General features: G+C 50.1%; 1 long non-coding RNA gene across 1 annotated transcript; it reads right to left on the reverse strand.

The window, feature by feature from the left end:
- Positions 1-7029: 7029 nt before the first annotated feature.
- LOC113601441 (uncharacterized) lies at positions 7030-14195 on the reverse strand. Its single transcript, XR_008299647.1, has 4 exons — positions 12685-14195; positions 12227-12391; positions 11307-11581; positions 7030-10616 (listed from the first exon to the last, which is right to left on the reverse strand). It is a non-coding gene; the product is annotated as an uncharacterized LOC113601441 (long non-coding RNA).

Here is a 14195-nt window from a genome sequence, read left to right on the forward strand (position 1 = left end):
CCTCCCGGCTCCAGATGTCCCATGCGGAAAACCAGAGCAAGGAGTGCCCTGTCCCATCCTGCACCTGCCAGGCCAGGCCAGGAACCCGGCCCCCGTTCAAGGCTTTTGGCCCCGGACGAGGTGGCCACATTCACACCGTTGCCATTCAGTACATTCTCAACGTTCTGAGGCAGTAAGCAGCGATCATCCAACCATGAAGATGTTTGGAGGAAGAAGAAAGGGTGCTTCGGGGTCGTCGAGCCAGCGACTGCCATCTCCCGCCTTCAGCATCTGCAGAGGGATTCATGGATGCCCACCTCACAGTGCCCCGGAGAGAAGCAAGCGAGAGAGCGCGGGTGTGAGAGCCCCGGAGCGAGAAGGTGCTGGGCCAACTCCTCCCCCTTCAGGACAGCCCCGAGCACAGTCCACAGTCACAGCTGCCCCAGCCTGTCCTCTCCCGGCGGCTAAGACAGAGCAGTGGGTTCCAACGAGAAGCAAGCTTAGCGCCCCGCCGCCGGCCGCCTCAGGTCTAGTCCTGCCTGCGGAGTTGCAGGATGTGGTCAGCTAGAACAGCAAGACGCGTATGAAAGAGCTTCCCAGAGGCCTTTGCAGCAAAGCCACAAGTTGGGGAGATAATTTGTTGCCTTTGCCCTCTTTTCGCATGCAGACTCTTACGGCTACCAAAAGGAAAAAAAAAAAAAAAGTCATTTTCTTCCAAAATACTCTTCCTGATCATGAAAGGGCAAGCGTGGAAGTTATGAGGCCTGAGAGGCAAGCTGCTGTGCCAGCTTGGAAATCTCACCAGGACACCGGACAGTGTGCATTGAGAAAAGAATCTCAACCCGTTTAGGAGAGCACGAGGCAGTTCTTCGGTAAAGCGTAAATCATCTGGGCAATGGGAAAAACCAGAACAGCTCACCAGGGCTGCTGGGACCTCAAACCCATCCTGCAAACTAGCACTTTGACGGGCTTCGTGGAAATGAATCCAACACATTTTTTAAAGGTCCCTCAAAGCACAGGGGGCTTGGAAATTAACAGAAGGGTGTCGTTTAAAAAAAAAAAAAAAGCACCCCTGGGGCTTTTTACCAAACCCAAATGTTTGCGAAAACAAAAACAAGTAACTATGGTCTGGTAGCCCAGCCATTAACTCTACAGCTCAGAGTGGACTCTGGGCGCCCAGAGGAGGCGCTAACACAACCCGTGGCGCAGCCCTCCCGGTGTGGCCGCCCGTCGACTGAGACGTCGCTCCACGGGGAAGTGGCCCAGACCGCACCTCTCGGTCCCTCCTGCGTGCCAAGCAGGGTGACTCTGGGGAGCAAGCGATCCCCGTGCGGCAGGAGGGCAGGCCTCACCTGTGCGGGCCCCATGCAGCCTCCTCCCCGGGGGGCTTTCCGTCAGCAAGTGAATGCCTTCTCTCCTTCTCCGTCCAGCCTACAGCACCAGGACTCATTTTGTAGCTGGCTCCCAGGGCTCTTGAAAAGTAGCAGAAGTGGGTGGTGGGAATGGGCCCAGGGAAGGCGGGGCCAGAATCACAGTGGCCTCAGGGAGTTCGGACAGTGAGCAGGACCCCTGGCAGGGAGCAGAGACCTTGTATTCAGAGACTAATCCAGAGGGACATGGCGGGGATGAGACCCCACCCTACCCCGCAATCTTACTCCCCCCTGCGCTGTCCACTGTGAGAGCCTGAGGGCTGCATGTAGGTTTACTGAGCAGGCTGTGCTCCTGGGAACCATGTGTCCAGAGGGTGGCAGAGGAAGTGAGGGAAGCAAGACGGGGCAGGGAGGAACTTGAACTGCGATTCGGTAGCACGTGGAGGGTCAGCTGATGCCAGGGAAGCCCCAGACCTGAGCTGGACCGTCAGGGATGCGTCCCATGCAGGCAAAGAGGCTGGGCTCCTGTGCCTGACACTAACCACGCATCTGCCCCTATGAGGGTGGGTGACCTTGGGCAAGGAAGCTTCTTTGGGCCAAGGGCAATAATCCAGAGATGACCTAGCCAACACTCCGGGCACCTGGGCAAACAGCTGAGTGCCCCTGCCCGGAAGCAGGACTGGAACACCTCACGGCTGCATCACCACCGCTTGACGTCTTGCGCTGCCTGGACCATTAGCTTCAGATACTAAGCTCACTCTCCCTGGGAACAGCTGCTCCAGGGTCCTGGCTGGTCTCTTTTCCTGGGAAAACTCCTACGAGGGAGGTTAATAGGACACACCGTAGCCACGGCAGCTGCCCTGGCATCCCGGCCACGTGTAATGCTCACCAGCCCCTTGTTTACCACCCATTCCGCTCCCCTCTCGCTGTTGGCCAGCTCTCTCCCAGCCCAGGTGGCTGGCCTGCAGTGAAACACCCCCTCTCACCAAGACTAAAATGTACCTTCAGGAAGCAAGGGAAGTAGGGCTGGGCAGAGAGAGCTACTGAACTCCGATGAGCCCTGCCCCCATCCTAATTAGGGATCTGACCCTGGCAGAGCTGACCTGCAGGCTTTGAGACTTCAACGTCTTCTGGAATACTCCGCTGATCTTATAATTAAGACTTGGGCCTGATCTACAATGTTCTGCCCTCCAGGAAGACAAGTCTCCTTATATGCTGCCCTCTGGCTCTCACACTTAGCCTTTAATTGGTGCTTAATCACCCTTAGCCTCCAGTTGTCTCTGCAATGCATCGGTTGCCCCCAGCAACAAGCGTCCAATTCCATAATACTTCTAATTACTACCCCCTCCCTCCCCACCTGAGAAATTGCACCTGCCAGGGCAACCCTTCCTCCAATATCCCATCCCATGTCACCACCAGCAAAAGGCTTACCAGTCGCATTGCCGCAGCATGCCCGCGTCTACCCATATGGCACCGACTACCAGTGATGGGCTGTTTATTGCCAGTTGGTCAGCAGGTGATCTGGCTCCAAAATCGTATTCTAGGGTCCATGTCCTAGGACCTCTCCATCAACACTGGTCACCTGATGGACTCCCAAGTAATGGACCCTGGAATGAAATGTACATGTGGGAGGTGTATTGAGGTGAGTTCTCAAGATCCACACCTGTCACAGAGCGAGTGCAAAAGGAGTGAGCAGAGAGGCAAGCTGAAGTCTGATGCAGTCCCAATGAAGGCTTCAGCCAGTCCCATGGGGAGCTCTGAATCTGGGATAACCCATCAGATGCTCTTAAGAGAGAGAAGGATGCCAGGCCTTTGTATCCCCACATGGCACAGTCACTACATATGGGATACCTGCCCCCCCCTCCCCGCAGTGGGGAGGGGAAATTCAGACAAGGCGGCTTCCTTCAGCCAAGAGATTCCCAGAAAGGGACACAGCTCTGAGCCAGCATTGGCCAATAGCCCCAGTAGCCAGGAAATGAGTTCTTTGCTCCTAAAAGGGTTTATATGTCATAAATCACAGCGTCTGCTATGACATCTATGCTCCCCAGGAGATAAGGCAAAATTCATCATGTAGTCACACAAGTAAGTATAGAATTACAAACCCTGTGAGGTGCCATGAAGGCACTGGGAGGTGCGGAAGTGTGCACAGAGCCACAAACGTCCAGCAGCGAGTGTCTCTGACTTCATCTGGAGGGTCAGGAAGGCTTCCAAGGAACAGAATGCATGCTGGGCAATCCCTGAGGAACGAGTATACACGACATCAGTGAAATCAGGAGGGGACAGAGGCAGCCAACAGAGGAGCAGAGAGGCGTGAGCCAAAGTCAAGGTCCAGGAGGGTGGAGGTGTTCTTGAAGAACGATAAGATGGCCCGGGTAGCTGGCCAAGGGGCAAGGGAGACCCTGGCCTGAGGTTGAGGCTGGAGAAAACAAAAGAGACAGAGCGAGATCATAGTCATACAGGTCCTGGGATGCCACGGTGGGGAGTCTGGTCTTTATGTAACGAGCTACTGGGGATTAATTTAAGAGGAGCGTAAGCCGATAGGCATATGGCACACTGGTCACTTTATTCGGGGTCTCCAGAGTATCTGCCACTGCTGACTTCAACACTTAAAAACGTGGATCTGCACTGTGGCCACCAGTGTGTGCTCTGGAAGTGACCTGAGGTGACCTTAAGTAGCCCAGGACATGGTTGGGGGACAGGTCAGTGGGAACACTGGTCGGGCAAGCACCCCGGAGCAAGACCAGAGCATTCCTAGAGCAGCCAAGGGGAGGACAGAGGGGTGATCGCCACTGAGGTCCGGCTTGGGTGGGGCTACGGTTCTGGAAGGATGCACGCAGGCGGAAGAGGGCCTCGGGGCAGCTCATGGGCAGAAATGACCGTGGAGAAATGTCCTGGATGACAAGAGGGCCATGTGGAGTGCCAAGTCCCAGCAAGCGGGTGGATTCCCTAGAGGAAGGAGGAGAAGGCGGTGGGGGCCAGTTCACAGAGCACGTTGCACACCAGGCTTGAGCCACCTGTCCGTCCTTCCCGTCCCTGAGAGCTGAGAGCCATGGCATTAAAGAAGGCCAACTGGGGCATCCTCCCGGACTCTTGTGGTTGGCAGAATAAGGGCCCTAAAGATGCCACATCCTAACCCTCAGAACCTGCGAACACATCACCATAGATGGCAAAAAGGGGCTTTACTGATAGTACTGAGTTAAGGACCTCGAGATGGGGACGTGATGCTGGCTGATCTGGGTGGCCCAACACAGGAGTCAGATTCTGAAAGTGATTTTAAGATGCCGCCTTTGCTGCTGGCTTTGAAGATGGGAAAAGACGCTACAAACCAGAGACCTGGTGGCTTCTAGAAAACAGAGAGGACAAGAAGGCGGATTCTCCCCCTGAGCCTCCCAAAGGGACAACGCCTCGCTGGCACCCTGTTTTAGTCCAACGGGACCCACTTCAGACCTCTGGCTGCCGAGGAGAGGTGAAGGGGGGGGGACACTAGAATTCGGACGGCAGAGAAGGACAGGACTCTCGGTTTCTGGGCGTTCATGCAGAGGACGAGACGAGGAGACTCAGGGGCTGGCCCAGAGGAGGGCTCTGTGCCTATTACAGGCCCTCCACCAGGGTCCCACCTGCGTTCTCCCCTGCAGGTGCAGACCTCTGAAGGCTTCCGGCACCATCAACCTGCGTGGCTCATTCAACCCTCTCAACATCTTCCCTTTGCTGAGCTACGTGCACGCAGGAGCGAAGGAAGTAAAGTACAAGTCCTAAGACAAAACTTTCCCCGCAGGACGTACGAGGGCCCTTGCTGCAAAGTCACGGCCCTTCAGGACGTCAGCAACCTGGTGCTGCGAGCCCTGGCTGTCCCCACCCAGAAGGACAGAGGGAGGGAAGGAGGGCAGGAGCAAAGACTGGTTTTGCCCGGCGAAGCTCCCAGCAGTGGAAAGGCTGAGAGGCAAGGAGGCTACGTGGTGACCATGACCCCAGCCCTTTGCCCAGCATCCCCGGTGCAGGGTCCCTGCTCGTGCACCTCCTCTCTGTTCGGGAAGGGCCTCCCTCCTACGAGGGTTGGCAGCGTCGCTCAGCTGGTGCCACGGCTCTTCAGTAGCCCGTGCCCACGTCGGCTTCCCTGGTGATGTGCCTCCCACTCGCTCTCAAGCCATCCTGACTCGGGCCACAGCGGAGTGACGCGGGCAGCACTGTATCACAGACTTCTCCAGGCGAAACGCGCTCCCCTGCCGTCGGTCATGCCCCCCTGTGTGTGTGACCAGATGTCAGCATCCCTCCCTCCCCCGACCCCGCTAATCGCCTTCCTGTAACTGTCCTCCAATTTGCTTTTCCTTCTGGTGCCCCCGTGCCCCACTCTGAAGTGAGCACAATGCCTGAGGTGTAGGAAGCAGTGCAGGCTTCCTACTCCCTTGATCTAAGCTCTGAACCCCTCGTAACGCAGCCTCAGATCCCATTAGCTTTTTATGAACTGTCGTATCATCCTGTTGACCTATATTGAATAAGATCCCCCAGGCACCTGCCTCGCGATTCTCAAAGCTGCTTCGCCCCATCCTGACCTCGCGCTCTGGTTATATGAACCGACGTGTGGGGCGCTGCATTCATCCACTCTCCGTGGCGCACGGGGTTCTGTGGTCCTAGGTGGTTGCTCTGTCTTCCCTGCTAGGTCCGGCCTCCTCCAGAGCAGCAGCCGTGTCGTGTGCATGTCTGAAAAGACAGACCGGCCATAAAACGTTAGGGGCTTGGTTGCAGCCATTGAGGAACGGGAGAGAAGAGACAGAATGGGGACAAGAAGAGGGGACATCAGGCATGGCTGCAAAGGCGGGAGGAGGTGGGGGGTTGCGGAAGGAATGGAGGAGGGAATGCAGGGAAGGTGTCACACCTGGCCGGGCACGGGTAGGTCTGAGGCATGATGGGAGGAAGCCACGGTGACAGGGGACCTGCCGAAACAGGCTGAGGGCGTCAGGCAGGCTCAGGACCATCAGGCAGAGGTGTCCCCTGAAGTGTCTGGACAGCAGAGCTAGGCAGGGGAGGGGTACAGAGAGCACATGACACGAAGGGGAGGGGTGCTCTGGGCAGCACTGTGGTTCAAGGTGGTGCTGTCTGGTCTGTTCCCTCTCCTGGGAAGGCACCAAGCCTTCTCTCTGATGTAGAGGACATTGGGGGGTCTCTGGGCTGCAAAAGCAGAGGTTTAACCCCAGGAGCCTGGGCTGGGTACCCCCCTCTGTGGGGGCCATGCAATGAAAAGCTACAGAGAGCCCAGGAGCTGGGGAGACTGAGGCCAGGGCTGGTCAAAGAGGGGAAGAAAAAGGACTGGAGAGGTAGATAAGATGGTCTGTGTAAAGCCATCAACGCAGTGCCTAGCGCTCAGCAATTACTCATTAAGTGGTGACAGTGGGGGTGGTGACAGTGCCGGTGACCATGGCAGTGGGTAGAAGGAGGGAAATCAGGAAAAGGAAGCAGAAAGGAAATAAGCTGGTGTCTCCTGAGAGCCTGTCAGGTGCTCCCAGCACTGGCTAGCTGCCTTCACCTCCTTTATTTCCATTGCTCGGCAATTTTAGGAGATGGATAGACTTACCTTCATTCTGCAGATGGGGAAGCCAAGGCATGAAGGGTGAAGACATCGCCCAGCTAAAAATGGGCAGCACAGGAGTCAGGGTCTATGTGATTCTAAAGCTCCTGCCTGCCGGTGAGGGGGAGAGACACAGAAGGGGTGGCATGAACAGCCCCAGGGAACTACACGGCTGGACACAGAATACCCAGATATGGGCTCTGGCCCTGGGGAGCTCCCAAGGGGGCAAAGGGGAGGCAAGAGGTGGTCGGGACCAGGATCCCATCAAATGCAGACCGTGCCACAGTAGACGGTACACAGCATCCTGGGAGCACAGAGGAGATGGTGGGGGGAGGACTTCCTGGAGGAGGTAACGTTTGAGCCGAGCCCGATGTGACGAGCAATCCATTTTTCCAGAAGATGGGGGCACATTTGGCTTAAAGCGGGACTTGAAAATTGGCAACTCTCTGGCAATTTTTCTGCCCTCTGCCCCGCCCCTAATTCACCCACCTTCCCCAGCGGGGTCCAAGTCAACAGTAGACCGCAGGGCTGCTCCAAAGGTACCCACCTTCCTCGGTCTTTGTTCGCCCTTCTATCCAAGAAACCTTCAGTTTCCATCATCTCTGCCGGAGGACATTCAGTCTCTGGCCAGGAAAAGGGCTGCCTTAGCCAAGCCAGCTGCTGGCAAAAGGCCTCCCCCAGAGGACGGAGGGGTTCCTAGCCTGGAGGGAAGGCATACATCGATCGGCAGAGCACAAGAGGAAATAGAATAGTATCTCACCCAAACCAGTTACGTAATTTTTAAAAGGCTGCTCTCAAATAGGAAGAGCATTTATCTATTATGACCATTTTCCATTTTTAGTGGTAATTGAAGTTTTTCATCGGCGGCTCATGCTAAAAGCACCAACACATTGTGATCTTCCCCGCCCGTTCGAATGCAATTAGAGAATTTAATCAAACTCCACAGCAAAAGCCGGGCCAGCCAGGCTATTTTTGAATTTTTCCATCTAGAATCATTTGAGGACTTTTTAATTGTTAGCTGGGTTTATTTATTGAGCTCGGGCTTAAAAGAAAAATAAACAGCAAGGAGGCGAGAAGTGGCTGGAATTGCAAGAGGAACCCAATCCGTGCGATTTTAATCAAGTCTGTCCTTGTTCGCTCCGGTGGTTTTCCTAAATCCCAATGAATTCAACTTCCAAGCGGGTCTCTAAACATCACAGTATTTACATCTTTCATCTATTATGATATTTCAAATAAGATTGTTATAAAATTGCCCCAACTTTGGGCAACTGTAGATCATAAAATAGGAAACATTATTGCATTAAAGGAGAGGAACTGTATCTCATTTAAAACACAGAAGCACATAATTTCATAGATGTATATCTGTAGCTGGATATATATCTATGAACAATGAAATTGCCCCCAAATTAAAAGCCTTCTGGCTATATATTTGTAAACACAATCGGATCGCAATCCAATAAAGGGGCCCTTTTGAATTAATGTGTGTCACATGGTCTTCCTATCATTGCATTTGTAACTTTCCTTTTGAACAGCTCACTGCCTCCTCTTTGTTTCCGTAAAAAGGCAGGAGTTTGTGTGTGGCTTCTTGTTTGCTTTGGCTGATGGTACACGTAACCCTTCCTGTTTTCAAGGCAAGAAGATTGGATCATAATCGTGGAAAAGACCAAAAGAAAGAAAGTCACCCTTTTATACCTGCACTGAGGGAGAATTGCCAGCTAATTTCTCGTAACTTCTGGCATGTAACACTTTGCATTTTAAAAAGAAACTGTCACCTCACTCATTTTTATGCTTCTGATAATGAGAATGGGACTTACATTGTTAACCAGGAAAGTGAAGTGATTTTATATGCGCATTAAAAGGGAGAGACTATTCCTTTAATTTAGCTCATTTAAAACAAAACTTTCCAAGTGACAACCTTTTAGCTCTGATTCACCCATCCTCTGCAGTTCAGTTCTCGTGGGAAAGTCATTCCTGAGACACAGGGTTCAAAAATGAGTGAGTCTTCCTCTTTCACAAACGAAGTCGCCTCCGGGGGGGGGGGGACCGAAATGTCGTGTGAGTTTTATTGCAAGGCATCCCAGAGAGTTCAATGGAAGGAAGCTACACTGAGAGCCAGGAGATCCAGTCACGACCTCTGCTCCGACACATGTGGTGTTTCCAAATGCCTAAGGGCCACACCACCTCAGGCGTCCGAAATCCAACTCAATAAGGCAGAAAGAGGACTCATTGTCTCGTGTGTCACCAAAATCTGTGGTGAATAGATTCAGGCATGGCTGGATCCAGGAGCTTCAGCGAAGCAATGGGAACACAGTCTATCTCCAGCTCTCGGCTCTTTCTCCCCTGTGTTGGCTTTATTCTTGGGATTCCTGTGGTGGTTCTTAGCAGGTCGAGGCTTCTGTCATCCTTGCTGCTGTTATACTCAAAGAAGATCGGGTCCCTCTTTGCACCGGAAAAAAGCCCCAGTGCTCACTCCCATGGACCATCTAGGGTCATAATTCATCCCAGAAATAATCATCAGGGTGCTACAGCAATGGGATGCACAGTGAGCCCGTGTGCAGGTCACGTGCACAATCTTGGACTAGTGGAATGAAGTCAATCCTGCCCAAATGATATGGATGCAGAGAGGGTCTATGACACATCCTCAGATGTGGCAGGGCTCCAGAAAGGGACAAACCACTAACTTCGGAAATAAATTCTGAAGTCCATTCCTAACGTCCTGGTCCCCACACACTCACCTACAAACCAGGATCTTGGTTCAGATTTCCGGCTGGAAGGTTAAACTCCTTTGCAAGTCATTTGAACCTCTGTTCTCCTCATCTGTAAATTAGGTGAGGCACCACCTCTCCCACGGATCGTTCTTGAGGTCGTGCATGTGAAGGTATTTACCAGAATGCAAATAAACAGTGTTCTTTAAATTGCATTTATTTTTTTTAATAAATCATTCTAACGTTTATTTATTTTTGAGACAGAGAGAGACAGAGCGTGAACAGGGGAGGGTCAGAGAGAGGGAGGCACAGAATCCAAAGCAGGCTCCAAGAGCTGAGCTGTCAGCACAGAGCCTGACGCGGGGCTTGAACTCACGGACCGTGAGATCATGACCTGAGCCGAAGTCGGACGCTCCACCGACTGAGCCACCCAGGGGCCCCTTTAAATTGTGTTTAAATTGCACATTATCATTACAGGATACTATGGGAAGTGACTCAGTAGAGGACACCAAATCAGTGTCTAAATGAGTCACGATAGATGCGTTTATTGTAATCATACCTGCCTCCGTGTCTGAAAATCTCCAAGGAAAGGGGTACCAGGGTTTGTGCACTTGTCCTTTACTGTGATGTATGGGCTCCGTCCCCGTTAGATTCAACCTGAATTGTAAAGCACTTCAGATATTCTTGGGGAAATCTGCTGGGATGGGTAAAGTCAATTTACAGCCATGATTAGCATCTGAGTCCAGAGAATGGGTGGCCAGATAGGCAACTCCAATGTTAGAAATTAGCTTTGCCTTTTCTTCCATTGTGATGGCTTTATTTTTTGGTGGGGAATATGGGCTTTATTCAGTGAATACACTTCACATATGAGCATTGTGAAAATATTCCAGCAACACCAAAAAAGTGCAAAAGAGCCAGCGGGGAAAAAATTATCCAAAATTCGACTACTCAAGTGGCCGTGGTCATCAATATTTGGTAAACATCATCCCAGACATTATTCTGTTTAGAGAGAGAGAGAGAAAAGGACAGGTGAAAAAATAAAAGATAGATAAGGGGATAAAAATAGGAACATGTTATGCACACTATCTTTAATATTTAAAAGTACTAAATTCTCTTTGATTTGAATTTAACAGAAGGAAAAAGAAGTTAAAGTAAAATGGGAAGACTTATTTCAGCTACCTAGAATACGGTCTCCTTGCTAAAAGATCCCTTTAAATTACGAAAAGAGATTATAGCACCCACTGATTTGCAGTCATCTTTAAGTTACATTTTAATTTTAGACTATTAACTCCCTGCTATGAAGGAAGAGGAAATTAACACCGTATACTTCCCCCCCTCTCAGTTTTGTACCCGTTGTCTCGCTTTCTACTATTTACATTTTGTTCCGTGAGCAAAATTTCAGTTGGTCCCTCTTAATCCTTTACTGAACGGCAATGTTCCCTGTCTAACCATGATGTCATTATTCCTACATTACTTATTTTAGGGTGTCTTTACGTTGTCTCAATTTAAGGCACAAAATCAATCGGGGGGTTCTTTTGGGGAACGGAGCTGTGTTTATTTCCCCCCAGAGTCTTAGAGGCACTGCACTCTGCAAGTGTGTGTGTGTTTGTCAATATTTCCAAAACCTTTACATCTGAAGGACAAATATAACTTGGCTTAAAATTCACAGAGCACGCCTCTTAATCCTACCTTCACCACTTTGTAGATATTCATTTTCCAGCACTGACTTCAGTTGTGGAAAATTCTAGAATATGCCTTTATGCCTTGAAATTTGCATGTTCTCCTAGAAGCCAATAGGGCTCCTTTCTTACTCCTGAACTTCAGGATTTTCACAGCAGCGTTCATTGGTGCTGCTCATTCCATATCACATTTTCCTTCTGAGAAGCCCATTACTTATTTCGGTAAAGTTTTCTTCAATTATATCATTTAACATTTTTCTGTGTCACCTGTTCTGTGGCCTCTTCCTAATGAGAGACAAGGTTAAGCATGTGTCATATTTCTCTTCTCTGTTTATGTACCATAAAGATATATCCTGAAGATATAATCATTTAATATCCTTATGCTTTGAAAGTGGACGGTGTTTTGGTGGACACAATAATTAGGGGGGCTTAACTGGCATTTGGGGGACGAGGGTTAAAAATCTCAACATCTTTCAACACACAGAGACTTGTCCCATGACTAATGTCCCGCTCAAAATGCCAATAGGGCTCTATTAGAATTAATGTCTTAGATGATGCTTTCTGCAATGATGATTCTAATTTTTAAAGACTCTAACGAGACTTTAATTTGTGTTGCATTTTTCTTTTCCACAGCAGGTTTTCTTCTGGAGTTCCGCTCACTTTTTATCCTTTCATGTTGTTTTAAAATTTCCCCTTTGGGCTCTACCTTCAAAAATCATACTTTCGATCATATTAATATTTGTACATTTATTGATTTGTCATTATTTTTATTAATAGTATGTGTCTAAATTTTGCCACTATTTTCTTTGGACAATTAATGCTATATAGTCCTTTTATCTGCCTTTTGGTGGGGGAATTCTTTTCCTCGATGTTTATTGTTATTTTATTTTTTTCCAGTATGATAGGTCACAGGCCGGTTCCTCTATGTACCTTTTTGGATTGGATGGAGCTCGTCATGTGCTGACCTGGGCCAAGGGGAGAGAGTAATGAACTGGGACATCACATGGACACAGACTGCTGTGCAGAACTCCTCTGTTCTTCCACGTGATTTTGTTTACCCTGAGGTAGGTCTCTACCTCATATCTGGTCTTTACCCTGCCAGGAAAGAGGCTTTCCTTTACCATGGGAGGCCTCTGCATTTGATCTGGAATTTCCTGCATTTCTGTGTTCCTCCACATTGCTTTAAACCCACACTTTCCTAAACCAGGAGTTTTGGTCCGGGGCACCAAAAATAGCATGCTGGTTTGGGCTCTTCTGTACCCCTCCCCCACCCATCACTCCACAATGCCCAACCAAGTCTGCATAGGGACATCACCTGCCCATGCCCTAGATGGTACTGTGATAATCAGTGGGCCATTGGATATACCTTTTACCCCTGGGTCACTTACTCAGGGACATATGCATCCTGCTCAAGGTCCAAGGAGGTGGATGCCAGCTCTGGACCCCCTCCTGGTGTCCTGCTCTTCACAGGTTTTGGAAGATACACGTTATGTCCCATGGCTTGGGGCTGAGACTTTTCCTTGTTTTTAAGAAAGTGAAAAGTTGTTTCATTTTATCCTTTGTTGTCTGGGATACGTCTCCAGGGACAGTAATAGAGAAAAATGTCCTACACCAGCTTTGTTAAAAGCCTGGCTTGAGTCCTGTGTAGAAAAAGAAGGGTTCCCGGTTTCAAAGGGTCTTTGTGATCTTAGACCCATTTTCCCAGATGCATGACCTCAATCCTCAGTTTCTTCACTTTATCTCAGATTTATCTGTAAAATAGGAACAGTCACTCTTCCTAAACCTCACCGAGTTGTTCTAAGAAGGAAATAAATGAATTCATGGAAAGGGCTCAGCACAGCCCGTGACGGCCAGCAAGCACTCGGTAATATCTCCTACTATCGTTACGATTATCCTCACCACAAGTCCACTATCACTGTCAATGTCACCGTCCTCCTGTGGCCGATGTGCAAACCGAGATTCAGGTTAAGTGACTGTCCCAAGCTTTCACAGAAAATAAGAGGCAAGCTAGCTTTCAAAACCCACACCTAGGCTCTACCAATTTCTTCACCCAACACTTTCAGATTCCCTAGAACTTTGAATCAAAATGTACCCATTTCATGGATGAGGGAAAGCAAAAGCTGAGCTGCCTGAGTGAGTCACAGACTCAGGACTGGAACATTGACCTTCCGCAATCTGGCGCACAAGGAAACAGGCAAATGCACTCGTTGATTTATGCCCAGAATGTGACCTGACGGAGAGAGAGAGGACAGAGAGAGAGAGGAAAGGGGAAGGGACAGGAAGGAAAGTGGGTCCCACCCACCGGTGCGACCCCAGGCGAGTCCTTTCACGTGTCTGAGATCAAATGCCTCATATGGAAAACGAGGGTAATAACTGCATTGTAAATGTCACGCAAACAGTCTTGTAAAACAGAACTCACTCCTTTACCGCAGTTTTGTTTCAAAAAATTGGTATTCCATCAGTATGTGCCTCTGCAAGGTCATCTCTCCCTCTCAGATCTATCTACTTATCTGTCTAAACATCGGGAGAATGTAAACAAAACATACTCCTGTGTATTTTTCCGCGTGGCAAGGATACAGGCGATTTTAATTTTCTCTACGCCTTTCTAAATTTTCAAACTTTCCCGTAAAGAAAAGAACATGTGTTATTTATATTACCAAGGAAAACGCAAGTCTTACAAAAACATTGATTCTGCAGGGTTGTTGTAGGATGACTGAGACAATGAGGGAACGCGAGGGCGACAGGGTTCTGCAGACACGGGTTCGTTTCCCTCGCGCTGGCCTGTGACCCCAGCGCGCTCCTGCCTTCTGCCCGTTTCCGCACCAGCTGACCGGGACCGTGTGGATTCCTGCTCGGCCTGAGGGTTGAACGGGATTCCTCGCTTAAATGTCTCACACGA

This window comes from Acinonyx jubatus, chromosome B3 (genome assembly GCF_027475565.1).
Source record: "Acinonyx jubatus isolate Ajub_Pintada_27869175 chromosome B3, VMU_Ajub_asm_v1.0, whole genome shotgun sequence".
Classification (NCBI taxonomy): domain Eukaryota; kingdom Metazoa; phylum Chordata; class Mammalia; order Carnivora; family Felidae; genus Acinonyx; species Acinonyx jubatus.